At 43.6% G+C, this 18859-nt stretch overlaps 1 protein-coding gene across 2 annotated transcripts in view; it reads right to left on the reverse strand.

The window, feature by feature from the left end:
- The window catches only part of CHSY1 (chondroitin sulfate synthase 1), a 101751-nt gene that overhangs the window by 69173 nt on the left and 13719 nt on the right, over nt 1-18859 (reverse strand). The gene's annotated exons all lie outside the window — the stretch shown is intronic.

Raw genomic sequence — 18859 nt, forward strand, 5'->3', positions numbered from 1 at the left:
ACAACACAAGATCCACAGAGCCGACAACTGGTTGCAGACCCTGTGCATGCAGCATGGATCCCCAGCTGCAGCAGCAGCAGCCAGAAGCCCTGGGCTAAGGGCTGCTGCACACGGTGACCATAGAGCCCCGCAGGGGTTGGAGAGAGAGCGTCTCTCAAACCCTCAGCTGATGGCCACCATGGCGAACCCCGCTATTTCGATGTTACGGGACGCGGATCGTCTACATGTGCCCTACTTCGACGTTCAACTTTGAAGTAGGGCGCTATTCCCATCCCCTCATGGGGTTAGCAGCTTCGACGTCTCGCCGCCTAACGTCGATGTTAACATCGAAATAGCACCCAACACGTGTAGCCGTGACGGGCGCTATTTCAAAGTTAGTGCCGCTACTTCGAAGTAGCGTGCACATGTAGACACGGCTTATGTGTACAGCTGTACCAACATTTCTCAGCCACACTGATCAGAGATTGGTCCATCATTGATTCACCTCATAAAAGTATCATTCTTCACTCTTTCCTTACATTAAATTGGAATGTTAAACTCAGTTGACAATGTGCAGACTGGGGTAGCCCAAAGGAGTGATAAACAGGGTCAGTTTATTGTTTGGATAACACCAGAATCTCTACAGCATCTACAAACACTAATATACCTGTTCAGCATTTTATGTAATACACACAATAGAATTTCAAAGTCTTTATAAGCAGTAGTGACTAAGAAATATTTCTCACTGTAGAAACTCACGGCCCTTCTCTCTGCTGCTGTTCAAGTGGCGAGCGCAGGGATGCAGAAGAGTTACCTAAGCATGTTGTTTCCCCAGTAGGCTACAAGGTACAGTAGAACACTTCCTGGTGCTAGTGCTGTAATGCTCAGCGTCCTCCCGTTGAACGGCTTTATTTGCAAGTTTAGCAATAAAAAACTTTTCAAGCAGCACTCAAGAGGTCAGTTTTCTCCAGGCGAAGTCAGCATTAACTCTGCACAGCAACAAATCCATTACTGTAATACATCACCCACAACTGACTGACATGATAAAGTGTTCGTTAGTGAGGGACTCTGTAGTAGGCTCAGAGAAAAACTGCTTTGTTTTACATTTCCGACAAATCTATGATCTTTTAAAAAAAAAAAAAAAAAAAAAAAAAAATCGCATCCTAAGCTGTATCCATTTACATTTACAGGGCAGTCTAAACTGGCCACTGTTTTAGCTGGATTACATTAACAATTTGCCCCTGTCGCACTCAGCTGTCTGCCTGCCCTTGGATACAATCCGATTACATGGCCAGCAGTCGTGTTTTCCATTTCAGATGATCTGTGCTATCATCTCATTTATGTATTACAGTTTACTTAAGGTATCGCCAAACTGCTTCGTCTTAAGCACTAAACATGGGTGTGTGCAGGACAGTGATTTGATTACTATAAGCCTGTTGTAAATTTTGAAGTCACTGTTACTACACAGACAGAAATAAAGTTCAGAGTAGCTCCAGCTGGCTAACACCCCTTGTTCCAGGGATCAGCGCCACAAATTATTTTCCCTTTTTCTCACTCCTCGTGTAACACTGCGGCCACTTAGTAACAACTCTCTGCCTGGAAAGGTAAAATGACTACTAGTAAGACATTTTCCACAAAGCAACTTCTATTCCCAACCTCTTCCTTCCCTGGTCTGCAGAAAACAAGTCTGTTGAGCTCCGGGGCACACTGTGAAGCTCAGCTATTCACCTTATTTGGAGTTTCTCTACCTGCAAAAGTGCGGACTGGGATAGAGCAGTTCAGGGTTGTTAAGTGCCACACAAGGAAACTCTATCACTGTTTTCTACACGGAAAAGAAAACTATAGAAGGGGACAGCTGCAGAGCCTTGGCTGAGGCTAGGAGCAGAGCCCCACAAACAGTGGCTGGGACCCTGTACGGCAGCAGAGGGGCTGGCAGTCAGTACCCTGAGGCAGAGGCCTGGTGATGGGGACCCTGAGCGGCAGTGGGACCATGGGCATGTGGCCATGCTGGGCACAAAGCCAGAGAGACCTGCTATTTCCCTTACCTAAGGAGCCCCACTGACACTCTGCATAGACCTCTCCTGGTTTTGGAAATTCTCTGGTTCAGCACAGATCAGGTCCGAGGATGCCAGAGGAGAGAAGTTCAACCTGTATTAAGAGGGTGCCTGCAACTGAGCCCATATGGATTTACAGGTTCACACCTTTTCCAGCTGCCTTCCCACCTCCCACTGCACCACCCCAGCCCAGGTTCCTTGATGAGGCCAGCTCCTTTTGTACTGGCAAACAGCTGTTTTCCACTTGGTGAAACTGAGATGTCTACCAAAGGCTGGGTAGGTGGCTCTTTTCCAGCCATTTCAACTAGTAGTCACCACTTCCTTTTAGCAAAAAGCCTGGCCAGCTGAAGCAGCATTCATGCAGGAAAAAGGCAGATCCTGCAACATCTGAGCAACAAGCATTTAGCAGACCACAGCACAAGAGCAGATGCTCTAGTACTTTTGCTACGGCAGACAGTATTGCAGATTTCACCTCTCAGAAGAGCTCAGGTCCGAGTCAATGTTTCTTTTATTTGGACGCCACCTTACCACTTGTGTTAGTTAACAGTTCCTTCAATGTCATACTTGCTCCCCTGCTTCTCAACATTCTCCCATTGACAAGATGCTGGTTCCCCTCCCCACCGCCACCCTCCATCCTCATTTCACAAGCTTGCTCTCTGGAGCTGCTGAGATGTGTCTGATTTGACAGATGAATGTAAAACTGCAGACCAACTTTGCCATGAAATTCTACTGTTTATTGGATTGAGGAACCAACTTGCAACTAAATCATATGGATGCCAACACATCAAGTCTGCATCTGCAGAGTCCTCCATTTTTCTTCACTTCTTTCATCTACATGGGCTGCAATGGGAGCAAAGTCAGGCCCGTGCATTGTATTGTGTGCCTGTGATTTCTGTTTTCTGACCAAAGGTTAATTCTGTCAGAACACGTGGTTTCCTGGAGCAAGAGGAAGAACCCCAAGCTTCTCTTTGTGTCAGGAATTTTAATTGATGCAACTAGAAAACTTGGATGTCCTTTGAGTAGATGAGGAATCAGGACCTCCTGTGTTCTAATTCTTGCCCTGACAGAGCCCCTCTATGTGCCCTTGGGCTAGTCACTTAAACCCCTTTGCCGAAGAAAGATCACTGTAATTATCATAGGGGTGGAGAGAGGAAAAGGTGTTTGCAAAAGGCTTTGATGCTGAAACACTATTCATAAAATCCCAGGCACTGAATGACAACTCCCCTCAAAGTACAAGTGAATCATTTTCTAACTTTCTTGGGGGAGGGTCAGAGTTAAAACTAGACTTCAAGCACAATTTGAACAACAGACAGTATGAAACCATCTAAAAGTAAAGCTGAAAAGTATGTCATCACCCATGTGTGAAAGAGGCCCACTATGTGCCTGAAGCCTGATCACTAGACAAGATCTGAAAGACTTCCAATGAGTTAAAGACGCTTAGTAAAAAACACTAGTAAAGTGTTCCATCTCCTTAGTACAGAGCAAGGGTCACCCAAACAGCTCAAGACAGAACCCCGCACAGTCCCTGGGCACAGTGCAGCATTACAGCACTGTAGAGTGCACACGACAGATGTAGCACCCACCAGGGATACACACACAGTAATTGTAATGGAATGGACCACGCATCTACCACAAAATAAAATGCAGAAGTAGGTGTCAAACAGTGTCTTTTCCACCTGTAACATTCACTCTAGGAGCCACTGAACACAGTCTTCTGCACCCTATGAAAATCTGAACTGCTTGGGGAAGCAAAGACAGCACCCGCCACGCACGTACTTCAGAAGAAGGCACCGCTTTGGAAACCTGAGGAAGAGCTATGCCAGCTAATGGTTTTTCTACAAGTGTGACGCTAACCCCAAACGCTGCTCTCTTCCCACCGCCCCTGTAAAGCTTCATTCCACCCTACAGTGCTCCGTGATGCATCTCTCTGTTTCCCTGCTGCACTACTTGTTCCCTCTTACTAGGTCTCCCTTTAGTGCCCTCAGTGTTTGTGCTTAGATATGTAACCATTCTGAGAGATCCAAACAGAGACACAGCTTTTAAGTGATGAATTTAGGAAGAAGGGGGAGTAGAGTAACTCTTCAGCGTTCCACCCCAACTGTGCCAACGTACTACAGGATATTACTTCCTCAGAACTGACATCTCTCAAAAAGGCAGATGGTTCCAATAGCTGTCTGGGGTTACAGAACAGATTTATGACTGAGCCAGTACAAAAAGAAAACTACACACACCCTTGTGCCAAGAGAAGAGGCATTTTCTGTGACTTTGAGAGCTTACTGTGGTAAACGTGTATTATATATAAAACATTAATTCCAGAATTGGTTCTACTTTTGTCTGCACAAAAGCTCTCTCTCTATTCCCAGTTTAATGCTACTTCTGGTTCAAAAAGATTCACTTTTGGAGCGTATCACTTTGCTACATGCTGGGCTCCACAGCAGGATCAGGATCTTGGGTTGTAAGGTCTTTGGGGCAGGAATTTGTTTTCCCACATATCTTTAAAGTATAACTGTGTATGTAACGAATACCCATTGTAACAGTGGGTCTCAACCAAGTGTACCTGCACCTGGAAGTTCTCAAAGGGGGTATTAACTCATCTAGATATGTGCCTTGCTTTACAAACAGCTACAGAAAAAGCCAATGAACTAAAATTTCATACAATGGCTTGTTTATACTACTCTATATACTATACACAGAATGTAAATACGGTATTTAAATTCAAATTGATTTATTTTATAATTACATAATAAAAAGAATGTCGGTAAAGTTTTTATAAATGTGTGCTCAAACACTTTTGTATTTTTATATCTGATTTTGTAAGCAAATAGTTTAAGTGAGGTGAAATTTGGGGGTACACAAGACAAACCAAACTCCTGAAAGGGGAACAGTAGTCTGGAAAGGTTGAGAGCTACTGCATTATACCACCAAGACAATACTGAGCTGTTTGACGTGCAGGAGGAGGCTTAAGGTAATTCAGGGAAGGCAAACTAATACTCTCTCCTCCATTCCATGGTAAAACAGCGGTGACATAACCGCTTAAAATTTTTATTCTAATTTAAAATAAGGGAGTCACTGCCAAGTAATTAAATCCATTGAAGGCCTACAAGGGCTAGTACCATCATTACCACCAACTTAATCTTGAAGCAGTGCTCTAACCAGTCACACTGATTTACAGTTTCACATACGAGAGCCTGGCCATGAAGCAATTTGTTCAGCCTTTCAGAACAGTTGTTGAAACCAACTTCAAGCGCCAGCACAGACATAGTGGGATGGAGTAAAGTATTAATTTGCCATATATTCTCAGTGTTTCTGAAGGCACAGAAGGGAGAGAAAAAAAAAACAAAAAACTACTCCAATTAGAATGTGCAGTTACAAGTCTCCCCACCCTTCTTATTGCAGTGGAAAAGACAATTCACCTCTGAAAAGCCAGAAAATTCTTACTTGCACATTTAATGTTCTATATTATCTATCAGGCAAATAGCCTTCACACTTCAAAAATGTCAAATTACAATCTATTTGTTACGCACCAACTCTGTTTTGTGCGCATATGTGAAAACTAGCCCCTTCCCCGAGAACTTCACAGACTACACGCTTGTCAACATATAGAAACAGATCTGAAATGAGGCAGTGATTCCTGACTAGCTCCATGTGGATGCTCTTACTCCAAAATACCACTGCCTTATTCAAAATTAGTTCAATCCACTCATTACAATTCCGACTGAGGCATTCAGTGTGCAATAAGAGCATCCGTCATCGGGTTAGTTAGGAATGGCTAATCTAGAATAGCTCCCCATGTAGCAAAGCCCTCAAGCCTCAATTCCGCCAACAAACAGGATCTGGCACAACTGGAAGAACCTTAGTCAGCAGAACCAAATGCAGGTCTGTGGAAAGTCCACTCCAACTGTGTAATTCAAAACCAAACAGGTCATAACACCAACACAACCATAAATATAGTGTACTAACCATGAGCAGATCTTTGATGCGCTTATTTTTAAGCCATATGTAGACCAATCATTTTGTATCATCAACGTACTTGAATTTAAGATGAATTTGGTTATTTTCCATTTAATTAAAAAGGGAGGAGGAGAGAACAATGATCTGTAACAAGATTTGCCAGTTAACCAGATTCTTAAACATCCCACCAGTGAAAGTGAAAATGAGAGTCAACTTTGGGCTTCATTATTATTGCATATGAACTTGTTCAAGCATATATCTGAAGATGTCTTGATAGTTTGCTTCAAATACAAAGAGAAATCCAATTTGAAGCCAGGAATAAACTAGAACAATGTAATCGTCAAGTGCAACCAGCCAAAGATTTCTCTTCCAAGATTTAACTGCAAGGTTCCCAAGAGTTCCCAGTAGCGCTAGCAGAGAAGTTGGACACACTTAAAGGTCATGATGTCCCAGGTATGCAAGAGCGAAATGCTTACCTTTTAGGCAATCAGGACTTCTGACAAGATTTTAAGAGAACTCCAGCTGATAACCATGAAAGTTTATGCCATCAGAAGACCAGCTAAACTTTAAACCCAGGAAATTAGCGCTATTTAAAGCCTTTTAAGATTCAACTGAGGGTATTTGGCAGCCCAGTGGACTAGACCTAGGGTTTTTTTTTCCTGCTGGAATGCTGCAGAACAACATCACGGCACCTTTTCTCAGGGCGCTGCCACTTTGAAAGGCGGCTGGGATCCGCTCCTCAGTCACTGGAATATGCAGCATTGAACAGGGAAGTGAGGGGTGGCAAAATGCTGCTCAGTAGAGCCACATGTGTGGAGCACTCTCTCCCCTCACTCTGTGCATGCGCAGCTCCAGCTGGCTCCTGCTGCCCTGACGCCTGTGGGTCTCAGAGGCCCAGCCTGGAGTACCGCTTGCACGGCTCTGGCAGCCTGGCACAGCTTGAGTTGGAGAGGCCCCTGCAGCAGCATGTAAGTAACGTGCCAACATTCACTGAGAGGAGGGCTTGGGGAGCCTGGCTGTAGGGAAGGGGGAGGGCACTCATTTAGACTGGGGAGCAGGGGGTTGGGAGTGCGGGGAGTTAATCTTGGGGATGTTTTGGGGATGTGGGGGGCTTGAGTTCCAGCACCTTTCTTCCTAGAAAAAAAAAGCACTGACTAGAGCCAAGTTCCATTTCCTAAATTAGAGGGCTTCAAGGCACAAATTGCAGTAAACTCCTGTTTAACTGCTATTTGATCAACCAACACACTTGAATAACCGGCATAACTCACAGCCAAGCGGCCCTGGTCAGCAGATGCCAGGCAGGAGCACGGAGAGAGAGGAGAGGAGCCTGCAGGCTGCACTCAGATGCAGCACTGAGGGATGCAGGGCTACCGTTCTAGGGAGACTGCCCATTAAGAGAAAATTAATGCCCATTACAATGCAGATATTTCTTCACAAAGATCTAGACAGTGGATCTGCCAAGTAGCCATCAGGCAGTCACTTTTAACGGCCGCCATCGACTCTCTTCTAAACTATCCAATCTCCCCCTTTTGGGGCACAGATATTGTCCGCGTGCAGCCAGTGGTTCCTCTAATCTCTCACTCAGCATGAGCTACTCCATGTGGGGGTCAGGCGGGGGGGGGAGGAGAGAGACAGTTTTCTAATGTATGTAGATGCTTGTGGAGAAAGACTGGGAACAATATTCTGCATACATTTGTGTTTCTTAATACCTAATCTTGTTTTTCTTTAGTGTTCTGCATTGCTAGGTATTCCTCTCTCTTATCCAGAATATTTGACTATCCGGCAACCTCACAACTGTATCTCACAACTCTTCAGCAGACAACCTGCTAAACGAAAGGAGGCTATGCACATTCTGAACTACTAATCCTTCCTGGACCGTACAGTACAAACCCTAGTCAGCAGATTATGGAGTATCTTGTACAGTGTAGTATACAGCAGGGCATCAGAAGCATTCCTTTTCGTGACAGGGAACAGGAGCTACAGATTGCTGTTTCACAGCCACTTCTATCAGTAGCATTTATCTCCCAGAGGGCTGGAACCTCCACTGTAATCTAAAGTCAGGCTCTAACTTAACATACAGGAACGATTTAGTGCAGTGTGCACGGGAGGCCTAAGATACTCAGCTCTCATTATTAACTGATGGTGCACATTTAACACACGTCACCACTGAAGTTTCATTCCAGCTGAGTGAGCAAAAAGAGAAAAATTCAGCACTAGTAGATGCCTGTATTCCTGACAGTCACCTTATAAAAAAAGCTGTTGAAGTAAATCTTGTTACGGATCAGATCACTGTTGCTCCCCCCCCCCTTTTTTTTTTTTTTTGAGACAGACTTAATTCTTTACTGTAATCTTTCCTCTCTTCTCTCAATTTGAGACAGTCTACACAGATAAGAAAACAGGTGATGAATACTAATTGAGAAGGTACCAATACAGTACACCAGGGACTGGTTCTGCTGTATCAGTTAAAATATAATTGACGCTATGTCTTGATTACAGTGATATGTCGATAGTTTTTGTCAGAAAGTATCTTCTGACAAAACTTCTGTTGACAGATTGCGGCCATACTACCAAGCAGATCACAAGAGCGATCTGCTCTGTCGACAGAGCAGCTGGACTGCCCAGGAACTCTCTCGACAAAATGGCCAACTGGAAGCACAGCAGACAGGACTGCCCAGTGTCCTCGGAACATCCAGATCGGCTTTCTGTTCACAGGTCTCTGTCGACAGAGGCGTTATGGAGAGTGGGATAAAACTGTCGACAAAAGTGCTACATTCTGTTGATTTACTGTCGACAAAACGCCTTGGGAATCTGGACACCACTTGGATTTATTGACAAAATGCCAATTTTGTCAACAAAACCCTTTAGTGTATATGTAGCCTTTTTATACACTAGCATACCAGGACCAGCAATGTGAAATGCTTAGAAAGCAGCTGTTTTAGTAATATGTCAAGATACATATAGCTGTTGTATATAATTGTTTGGCCATGCTGACTTCCCAGGAACATTAATATAAAGGTCCTGGAAATAAACAGATTGGTGCTACTAGCTTTTACAAAGGTGGCTGTTTTGGAGCACCCAGGACTACAGGTACATAGAACCAGTGTCTAATTCTTGGTAGTTCTCATGTTGCTTTGACTCTTGTCAAGTTTTATAAAAGAATCAAGCATAACATCAAATGGTTTATAAACAGACTGCAATTACACCCAATTACTCATAATTTAAGAAGATCCACGTCTTGTTTTTTGTGTAACACTTCAATTACTTCTTTTAAGTAAAATTCCTAACGTCTCTCAGCTTTAATATTATATTCCAGTTAAAAATATATCTAAAACAAACCATTTATGCTGGAAGGACCACCATGGCTTTTGCACATCTTAGTTTACTTTAAGCAAAATATTTACCTGTCCCTTCCCCCTAATTTTATTTCTAACCTGCAAACTTTGGCCTTTACGTCTCCTAGTAGCACAGGTGTAGGACAAATCCAGCACACTGTCCGTGCTACATAAGCAGTTGTAAAAGCTATGTTTAAATGATTGAGGCATTCAAATCAGGTCCTCCCTAAATTTTGTTTGTTTTATTTTAAAGAAAGGTCAATTTCACTTGACATTAAAAGGAATATTAACCCTGAGAGCACTATGCCTATTACCAAAAAGTGCCACCTTAGATTCATGTCTTTGTTGTGGTAATCTCTCTTTATAGTTTAACTGCTTTGTGCATTTGACAACAGAGTGGCTAGACCATGGTTTCCCAAACTGCATGTCTGAAGAAATTCCAGTGGGGACAGGAGGCTCTTCAGGCCTCCCTCCCATCACTTCCCCCACCTGAAGAAAGAGCAGGCCTTTGGTTCCTGCTCTCAACCCCTGCCATCTTATGTGGGTGACCCAGTGCAGCCACTATAAATAGTGGGCAGCTCGCAAAATCCCACATGGAGTTAGCTGCCTCCTGCAAAGGTAAGTGAGTATGGGTTGGAGGGAATTAGATGGAGGCTGGGGGTGCCTGCCTCAGGGGATGGGGAAAGAGCGGGGGGCTGATTGTGCCTGGCTCTGTGGGAAGGGAGGAGCTCAGGCAGGCAGCTCACAGAGCTTGTGGTGCTTGGCCAGCTGGCCAGCTTGCAGGACTTCTGCAGCTGGCTTCGGCATCACGGGGCTCGGGTTGGCTTCAGCAACGTAGGGCTTGGACGGCTTCGGCTAGCCCCAGCAACACAGGGCTTGCGTGGCTGACGGTTGGCAGGTGGGCGGCTGGCCCTGACAGCATGAGGCTCGGGCTGCCAGCTGGGGCTTGGGTGGCTCAGGCTGGCAAGCGAGTGGCTGGCTCCAGCACCGTGGGGCTCAGGCGGGTGGCCTGGGCAACTGGCGGGCAGATGGCTGGTCCCAGCAGCATAGGGCTGGCAGGCAGGCAGGCAGGCAAGCAGGCAGCTGGTTCCAGCAGCATGGGGCTTGGGCTGGTAGGTGGGCGGCTGCCTCACCAGCACAGGCATTGAGCACAGGCTCAGGCAGTTGGCCAGCTGGGGTCGCATCAGGCAGCCACAAAGGGACAGGAAAATCTATTTGTGCTTTTTTTTTTTTTTTTTTAGATTTTAAACAACATTTTATATAAGGTTTGTGTTTATTTAAAATTACACTTTTTTTTGTTAAAGGGGGGTTGGATGATGGTAAAGAAGAGGTGGGGGGGTGTGAGGGTTTCTCAAAAATCAAAGGGGGGGGCATGATGCCAAAAAGTTTGGGACCCACTGGGCTAGACAACAAAACAGTAAAACAGACTACATGGGAGTTCCCCTTTGTAAGGAAAGCCCATACAAAAACAAGAAAATAGCCATTAAAAAAGCCTACCTCTGCATCAAAGGGATCCTTAGGGCAGGTATAACACCCAGACATTTAAAAAACCTAGTTCAATTTCAAGTTGATTGCAAATACGCTATTAAGTAAATTGAGACTCTCCAAGAGATCGTTTTCATGCAGCTTTTCATTCTTATTCCTAGTGTATGGGGAAGTGCATGCAGGGGCAGAGGGAGGGAAGAGACTAGGAAATTATTTTACATAAAAATAGAATAAGAGCTTTGTCTTTGCTACATGGTCAACACTGCAGCATTGACCAACTGGGGCTGATTTATTGCTTCTGCTTAGATGTGATGAATGGATCTCTGAGTGCTCTCTCGTTAACTCTGCTACTCCACCAAGATAAGACTGAAGACACTAGACCGGAAGATCGACCCGCTCAGGGTCAATTTTCTGGGGTTCGATTTCACACATCTAGCAGGGATGTGTCAAATCGACTTCTCAGAGGTCACAATCGACTCCTGTACTCTTCATCACAAGGAATAAGGGAAGTCAGCAGGAGACCTTGTTCAGTCGAGTCAGTAAAGTAAGCCAAGCACAGATAGTTGACAATTGCATAGCTAGAATCGACCTGAATTTTTATAACCTCCTTCATAGACATTATTCTAGGTTATCTAACTAAGAGCAGATTCCTGTCTTCTCATGAAAACTGGGTCAAGCCCTATCTATGCTACCTACAAATCAAACAAAGTACACACTCTGGAGTTCCCTCCTCCCACCACCACAAAGGCCAGGAGTCAAAACAAAGCATCCATGCTAAAACTGAATATCAGACTAAACAGAATAGTGATCAAAATGTTTCACAAACTTCAAAATTCTGTTTTAAGGTTTTGCCACTCAGTGGGTGCAGAAGTCACTAAGAAAAGGGTTACAAGTTCTCTGTCAGTTATAAATAACTTCGATGATGTAGAAAAACTACAGAGTTTCGATGGGGATTGTAGGTTGTTGCATCCCACGCCAAACACTGAAACCCTCGTCCAACCTCTGGCCTTCCCGCTTCTACACAGAAGCCTCCTGTACTTTGACCTCCCTGCTTCTCCCGGCACCAACCTCCCAAAACAGTGTCATTAGATGTATGATACTCTGCCCACCTCCCTCTGCCTCCCCCAAGATCTTTATTCATTGGTTCCCTATTGCCCACCACATCAAGGCAAACTTTTCTGCACTCATTTCCAAAGCCACATGTAACTCTGCCCCTGCCTAATACGGTCACCACCTATTCTTGTCCACTGCCTCTTCAAAGTACTTGTTTCTTGTCGCACCCTCCCCCCCCCACCCATGCACACACGATGCTTGAAACCCATTCGTCAGCTCCTGTATGCTAATGGAATCCCAGGTCCAAATTACTCTTGAGGAGCCAAAGAGGACTTCCATGAAGTCTTTCAATGACAATCCCATCCACTTTACAATTAAAAAAAACTGCACTAATTCATGGTTCTCTCCAACCTAATCTGCATCAGATTCAAACTCTAGGCATCTTGTGCATGGGTAGACATGGCACTACATACACAGTTAGCATCAATTTGTAATCCCACTATTGTCGCTAACAACATTATGATGCTTGTTAAAGAAGCACAAGTTTGAGGTCAGGCGGCGTATCAGACAGACAGATGTAAAGCAATATGGAGGGCCTGATTTCCAGAAGCACAGATCTCAGCTGGAATCATGGACATACAGCAGCATGAAAAATTATTGGAGATGACAAATTTAAGACCTGACATACTACTACACTGGTCCTTGAGGTTAACCAAGACACATGCTGTCCCCTTCTTCTCAAAGGCCTTCACAACTATTTCAATACATATTAGACTAAGTATGCAGCTGTGGTGTATTCCAGCAAAATGATCTCACCAGGGGCTTTGATCCTGCATAATGGAAGCCAACAGGAGCTCTGCCCTTGAAGTTAGAGCTTGATCCTAAGCTACAGTAGGTCCAGGTCTACATTAGGGGATAACAATCAAATTTAAATATGCAAATCTAGCTACGAGAATGGCGCAGCTGGAGTCAACATCTCTAAAACCAACATCTAAAGCCAATTTTTTGCTGTCATTCCTACAGCAGGAGGTTGACGGGAGTTCCCTTAAGCCTCACGACTGCCAGAAGTACCAAAGTCAATGGCAGCGCCATGGAAGTTCGATTTAGTGCAGCCCCACTAGGTGCACTAAATCAAACTCCGGAAGATCAAGAGCAGGTGCACTGATTGTCCAGTAAGTGTAGACGTAGCCTAAGCAGGCAACACAAAAGCTGGTCAGTACTGCCAGTCTCCAATAACTACTGGATGCAGTGCAGGAGAAGTTTCCTTCTCAAAAGAGAGCCTGAAGACTAGTCACACATGAACAGTTGAGTATTTGTGCCCTAAAGCCAGTACTTTGTTTTCCTCCCTAAACACAGGATTTCTGACTTTTAACTATTTTAGAACACTTCTGTACTCAAAAAAATATTGAGACCCTTGTGTACAGGAATGGAACTTTTTTGGGGGTGTCTATCAGTGTTCCTTATAAGCTGAGAACTTGGTCAGCTGTGTAGGAGAGATTCTCTTGTCACCCACCAGATTAGCAGAGTGCCCACTGCCCTCCACAGCGGGCAGCAAGTGTTTCTATTGGTGCTGCAAGTTTACATATGCCTTAGTGCATAACCAAGTTTATTCTGCCCATGGATGGAAAAAAAAAATTAGAGGGAACACTGATGTCTACCTTCCTATCTGATGCAAAGTGCAAATGTATTAGAAAGAAACCCTCTTCTTGCTCACTATATTTCAGCAAAACTACTATATCCCTTTAAATCTGGATTAAAAAGATCAGAGGAAAAAAAACTAATGGAAGTCTCCTTCTTCTTCCAAAGTTTGCCTTTCTACTAAGGATTTTATAATTGGACCATGGTACAAACTGCTTTTTTCCCCCCATCCCACATTAAAATACAATTATATAAAACATTTGACTCTCCCTGGATTCCTTTACAATAACTCCCACCCGTGAAAATGTTTTGAAAATGTGTTTTCTGTTCTGATGGCTTCAGTGGAAGCCATTCTTCCACCCGTTCCTCTCCACCCAATGTGTCACTTCCTAGTTTACTTAAAAGTTTCTATTAAGAAACAAATATGAAATCAATGCATCTTTTAAAAAACACACACACACACACACACACCCTTTTCATGTCTAGTTAAAATAGAAAAGTTTTACATGATTAGTCTTTTGAAAAACTCAGGTTTCCAGTAAGAGACTTCACCAGGCATAACACACTCTACGTTCATATTCTGCAGTCCCAATCACTGTGGTAGGAGGCGCGGGGCAGTGTTTGATGCTAAGAGAAGGTGAAGCTGTATAAACAGTTTATGTCTCAACCGAGGAAACCTGGAGACATATGCTGCAGCTTTGGCAATTACCAGCATTTATAGATAAATTGGACAAACATGATCAGGATTCCTAAGAACATGAATGGAACTCTTTACATAGCAATTTCAGGGCAAACAAGCAACTTAAAAAAATGCATCATCTGCTACTGAAGAATGATCCCATGGGTGAGATGTTGCTACAGAAACTACAAGACTCAAAATGAAACTGTAAATAAATGAAACTCAAAAACAGAAAAAGAAGGCACTGCAACAGCTTGACCTCACAACGGAAGTCAGCTTTAAGCTTCAGCAACTGATATAGTGCAGCATTATGCTAGTGCATTGCAGCCAGAAAGCCAACTAACCAAGCCACTCTCCAAGCAGAGAGAAATGCAAAATTGCAAACTAATAGCAAAAGATTTTAAACACAAGTACACCAAACAGTCTCTCCTCAGTCTTGGTAGCATCCTTTTAAGATAGAAATATCAAGATTTTCTACTGCTGTGGGGCCCAGTCCTCCTGGGATCAAATTAATTCAGCCCACTAACCCCCTCCACAGTAGATAAATTAAATTTCTCTTCTTATATGCTGGGAGGGGCCAGGGGCACCAGGGCAAGGAACATCAGGTTTTTAAGACCTTAAAGCTTTGGTCCTATCTATTCTCTATGGACATGATATTCCATGGCCTTATTATTCCCTGGTATAATTTGTCCTGTCCTCCTGCTGTCATACAATGCATTGTGCCCTAGTTGTTGCATGGTTGCTCCCTTTATCCTAGGAGATGGCTATATTTCATACTTATTTGTGAAGCACAAGTGACAGGTTCTGTTCTCTAACACACACACTAAAAAGGAACAAATTGCTGCTAAAGATGTCTTACAACCCTCAGACCCACTAGAGACAGGATAAACCACAGGAGAGGGAACAAGTGATTTTCTCCCCCTTCCTCTCAACAAGAGCTAGCCAAATTTATTCAAAATGCCTACGGTTACACGAGTGAGTCTTACCAACAAAATCCTGGTTTTGTCAGCAAACTGGTGGAACATCCACACAAAAAAATGCATTTTGTTGACAGTGTCAACAGAACTCAGTACTTTTGAAAGCAGCATTCTGCCTCTCAGCTATGAGGCATAACGCGGCTGTTGACAGATTCTGTGTGGATGCTTTGCAGGGCCTTCTCTCAACAAACAGGGATTGTCTCAACAGACTACGGGCAGCACTGTCTGCTGTGCTTCCAGGTGCCTATTTTTTTGAGGGAGTGGACAGGCAGTCCAGCCACTGTCAACAGCGCGGTGCGCTCTTCCAATTGGCTTTTGTGCGTGGACACACTTTGCCAACAGAAGTTTTGTCGGGAAATCTCTTGTGACTTGTCTACAGATCATTGTAGTGCAACCATAGGCAACTGGTCTTGTGGGCATCGTGGAAGCAATGAGCTTACAAGAGACTTAGAATGAATAAGTTTGGTAGTTTAATGTGCACTTCATGAGTAAGAGGCAGCATAGAATCAGCACCAAATGGAAGAAACAAACAAGACAGGTTTCAAGGCCGATATTGTTGATCAAGCAGAAGTTAAAGGAGGAAGAGGAGGATCCAGGAGCATAAACATAATGTGGGATGGAGCTCTGATGTAGCAGTAGAGGGGCATCTAATGACAATTTTGGTGGCCATGCAGTGGCTGGAGTTAAAAGAGAGAGAGGAAGGTGTAAAGCAGACCGGAGAAGAGGTGGTTGCAGTTATCAGAACGTGTATGACCCTCACAACATAAATGAGTAACAGCAGTGAAAAAGGAAGAGGGAGACACAGAACCTAGCAGAGTTTCCACCAATGATGTGCTGCAGAAGGATAGCAAAGACACCCCCGCTGACATAAGTGGAATTACATGAATAAGGTCTTGAAGACTATGGTTATTAAAGCATTCTGTAACTCTTCTAAATAAGCAAGGATTTTTTTTTTTAAATAAAGCAATTAGGGTCTAATTTGCTAAGCAATGCCAGAACTGTATGGAGGGGACTAATTAGAGATATCATAAAGAATGCAATACTAATATCCCCAGAAGGTAGAGGAAGAAATAACTGTTCCTTCCACCTAAAGATTGTTGCAATACAATGCACTCCATTTTAGTCAGTGTTCTCTTGCTTGACACTCAGGAATACTGTCAAGAAATGGAAAATGTTGCTTATACACTAACCTTTCCTAACACAGCTGGTTAAAACAGCTGCATTGCCTCACAGAGTCTTTGTTTAGCCTTACGACACATTTAATCCAGTTGTCTGAGCACTGAGGGAATCAGATCAAAGACCAAATCATAAAGGTTTTTCAATTAAAAAGCCCTTAAAAGCATAGCTACTCTCTAAAGCAGTGATGGGCTTTCAGCACTGAAACTGCTACACAGCCATTACTCCCTCCCAGGAAACAATAAACCTTACATTCTTGCTGCAGAATGAACTTTAAGACGTCTTGTCATTTCCCATCCCCCCTCCACGCATGCTAATTTTAGATAATTATCAATTCAGAGAAGGCAATGTTCTGAACAGCTTAAAAATGTTCAACTTTTGCTTTTCCTAGGCATTGGAGCAGTCTAGCTCTTCCAAAATAGGTCTCTTTTTTTTCTTTACTTCGTTGAAGTGTGACAATGTGACACATGATTCAAGAATTCAGGTCACCTCTTGGGCCTACAGAAATTAATCTTTTGCTATTCATTTCAACGCAACCAGGATCTGAGCATTTTATAGTTTCAAGTGATACCCGATGTAGCTGTTTACATGGAAGTTGGAACTAAACAACTATTTTAAACAGAAGAGCTAAGGAAAAAAAAGTGGTTTGATCCTTTTCTCAGTAAAGCATTTAACGCACCAGTAAATCATTTTAGGTCTAGAAATACAAAAGTGACAGCTCCACTGCCATTCTAGAGTAATCTTTTCCAGGCTCCATATTTCACATGCTAATATGAATGCAGTTAAAAAAAATCTCCCCATCTCTAGGCCCTCATCCAAAGACCTTTGACTGCTCTGAGCTCCAAGCAACCCCAGAAAGAACTTAATGGTAACTTCTCAGGAGAAACCATCAATAACTACTTCAAAAATTTAAACTGTGATGCTGTCAAAATGAAACCAAAGTCAGTTAAAGTTAATAATAGCATCAGGTACTACAGCTGTCAATGTCTGTGGTTTTATGATTTCCCTTTTTAAAAACGTGCCCCATCAATATGTGGAAACTCACCATTAGGGGAAAATTACGCACACAGCTGCCAGACAGAGTAAGCCTTTGGGACAAAAACGTCAGCATAGGGCAATCTTCCTCTGACTTTTTAATCAATAGTAATCTTCAGTGTTCTTATCAATTTTAACAGAAGTGTGATTAAGTTGGTGTCCCCTTTAAAGGGAACCCAACTCAGAGCTGGACACATCTTTAATTGTGCAGTTGCAGGCTTTTTACAGAACTTCAGATTGATGGAAATGATTCCATTGTATTGTTTTAAAACCCTAATATAAATTACTGGTTTATTATTCTTCTGCAACATTTAAGACCAAACTTTGAACCTCAAAGAGCTGCACTAATCTGAACTGTCTGGGACATAAAGGCCGTGTCTACACTAGCCAAAAGCTTCAAAATGGCCATTTCGAAGTTTACTAATGAAGCGCTGAAATACATATTCGGCGCCTCATTAGCACGCGGGCGGCTGCGGAACTTTGAAATTGACGTGGCTCGCCGCCGCGCAGCTCGTCCAGCCGGGGCTCCTTTTCGAAAGGACCCTGGCCTACTTTGAAGTCCCCTTATTCCCATGAGCAGATTAGCCCGCATGCTAATGAGGTGCCGAATATGTATTTCAGTGCTTCATTAGTAAACTTCAAAATGGCCATTTCGAAGTTTTTGGTTAGTGTAGACACGGCCATACTGAACAGCAGATGGTGTGAGTCTGAAGCTGCAACCAGATCTCTAAGGGTAGATTTCAGTGGTGGTCTGCATAGGTATGTCAACGGCTGGGAAGGGAAATATGCCCCTCTGAAGACCAGTCTCCATCTACACAGCCAAACAGGAGGAATCAGCAAATATCCAACAAACAACAGAATTATACCATATCATAGAACTGGAAGGGACTTCAAGTCCAGTCTCTGCCCTCAAACCAGGACCTGCCGCCAACCCTGACAGATTTCCCCCCCCAAATCTAACCTGCCCCATGCCCTTGAAAGGCCCCCACAAAAGCTGAAATCACAAACCTGGGCTTACAAGGCCTATGTGCTAATGAATGAGCCGTCCACACCTCCTTGTAGGCAGTTTCATATTTAATTATTTGCAGCCTTAGTACTGCATGCCGTGTGACAATGTTAAATGAGACAAATGTGTTTGGTAACAGCTACAGCTTAGGTGAAAGACTAAGACAGATACATGTAACTACTTTACAATACAAGTCTATAGACCTTGTGTGCTCCAACACGGATGAGCAGTCTGGTAATTAAGTCATTTGTTTTCAATACTTACTCTTTAGACAAGTTGACTGAGCACAAACTAGAAGCCAAGAACACCCACTCATGGCTCTGACAGTCTGCAAATCATTCTGGGACTTAATTTCTGCAGGTGCTCAGCACCTGCAGCATCCTATTAATGTCATACAGGCTTGTCCACGCTGAGCCTCATTAAATCAGTTTGATTCAGTTTTCCCTTAAGTTCCTATTTGTAAAATGGAGGTAATGAATATTCTTACCTCACAG

The sequence above is a fragment of the Carettochelys insculpta genome, chromosome 12 (assembly GCF_033958435.1).
Source record: "Carettochelys insculpta isolate YL-2023 chromosome 12, ASM3395843v1, whole genome shotgun sequence".
Lineage (NCBI taxonomy): Eukaryota > Metazoa > Chordata > Testudines > Carettochelyidae > Carettochelys > Carettochelys insculpta.